The 1,731-nt window shown below is 56.4% G+C and overlaps 1 non-coding gene across 1 annotated transcript; it reads right to left on the bottom strand.

Moving 5' to 3' along the window:
- Positions 1-1,567: 1,567 nt before the first annotated feature.
- LOC112548992 lies at positions 1,568-1,731 on the bottom strand. Its single transcript, XR_003092432.1, has one exon. It is a non-coding gene; the product is annotated as a U1 spliceosomal RNA (small nuclear RNA).

The raw sequence follows: 1,731 nt of genomic DNA, 5'->3' as shown, positions 1-1,731 counted from the left end.
CCACAACATCCACTGCCACACGCTCAAAGGGAACTTCCACCAAGGGTAGTGGTACTAACGGAGCTCTTGGAGGGTGATTCGGGTTCACTTTTTGGCACACAGGACAAGATGCACAGTGCGCGATTGCAGCGTTCAAGTGATGCTGCTTCTCATTAGGACTCTGTAGTGATGTCCCTGAAAACTTATTTAAAGGTCAGGCCATCTGGGCGGGCTCTGTTTTTCCTCCCAGGGCTGCTTGAATCCTGAATTGGGAGCCAGAAAAGCCTGCTCCCCATGGGGTCCCCCCTCGTCACTGGAGAAGCAAACTGAAGTGATGAGAAGGGAAAGCTTCAGATACGGGGAGTGAAAGACTGTCTCAGGGCTTGAGACCTCTGCTCTCTCCCTCTTCTTCCCCCGTTTGATGTCTGGGTTTGGAGTGGGATGGATGATGCCGGGGGTGGGCATCAATCCCTGCAGCAAATTGGTCAAGGTTGGAGCCCGGCAGTCTTGCTGGGGCACTCTGGGCAGGGCTGAGAGCCGGCCGTGTTTTAGTTGTTGTTGCATCTTCTTTTGGGTTCAGCACAGCTGTGTCGCTGAGCCCCGCTGTGCGTCTTGCCGGCAGTTTTGGCCACACAGGCCTCGAGCGGGGCGATGCCACGAGTGCATCCTCCCTAGTGCAGGCTGCCCTGGAGCGGGGTCCTGGCACCCACCGCCCCTGCGCTGGGGATTGCCGTGTCTCAGTGGGCGGGATGTAGCTGAGACAGGATGTCTCTGGACGGCCATAATCCTGCACCCTTTTGCTCTCTCACAGCTGTTGAATTTCAGCCCATCGGTGTGAGGCTGAAGCCCGGCCACGTGTCGGCTGGCACATTTGGGCCCGGGTGAAGCCCGGGCACTTGTTGTTTGTCCAGCCCTTGGTGTTGGATAGGCCTGGCCAGTTTTTGCTGCCCAATCCAGGCCTAGCAAAATGGGATTGGGTCTTCTTTTGTTGTTTCAAAGCAGTCTAGTAGTGTAGCTGAGATGCCGTGTCCAGGCCACAGCCTAGTAGGCCTGCCGCTTTTTTATTGTACGTTCAGACCCGGGTGCAGGACATGCCTGAGCCCCCCCGTTACTACTTTACAGCTCCTGTGTCTCAGCAGAGCCATATTGCTGAGCCCCGCTGTACATTTGTTTGCCGTATGTCTGGGTCTGGCATGTTTTGGGCCTGGCACATTTTGCTTTTGTGGCGCCATGTCCTGACCCAGCAGCGTGGTTGGTGCTGGATGCAGTTCAGGCTCATTTGCTGTTTGTTTTTTCTCTGAGTTTTCTTGCAGTTTCCTGCCCCCACAGAGCCGGGATTAGGACTAAACACTTACACTGATGAAACTGCAGTTAATCCCTCAAATCCACACCTTGCAGGGAGTAACAAGCGGCCTTGGACCTATGCTGTCTTGCAGATCCCCACAGTGCAGTGACCTATCAAGCTGCTCGTTCGACTCTCCAGTGCGGGCCCCCCACTCCAGCCCACTGCTGAAGGGCCGGTGTAAGGGGTGCAGGTCTGGGCACAGCTCCCAGCCCCTCTCTCCAGTCTGTCTTTGCACCGCGTTGCCAGGGGAGAGCGCGAACGCAGTCCCCCACTACCACAAATTATGCAGTCGAGTTTCCCGCATTTGGGGAAATCGCAGGGGTCAGCACGCCCGGAGTGCAAGGGGCGAGCCTCACCCTGGGAAAACCACCTGAGTGATCATGGTGTCTCCCCTGCCAGGTAAGTAT

This window comes from Alligator sinensis, unplaced genomic scaffold, assembly GCF_000455745.1.
Source record: "Alligator sinensis unplaced genomic scaffold, ASM45574v1 scaffold2400_1, whole genome shotgun sequence".
Classification (NCBI taxonomy): domain Eukaryota; kingdom Metazoa; phylum Chordata; order Crocodylia; family Alligatoridae; genus Alligator; species Alligator sinensis.
The sequence above is the reverse complement of the archived record's forward strand: the minus strand, read 5'-3'. Positions and strand labels throughout refer to the sequence as shown.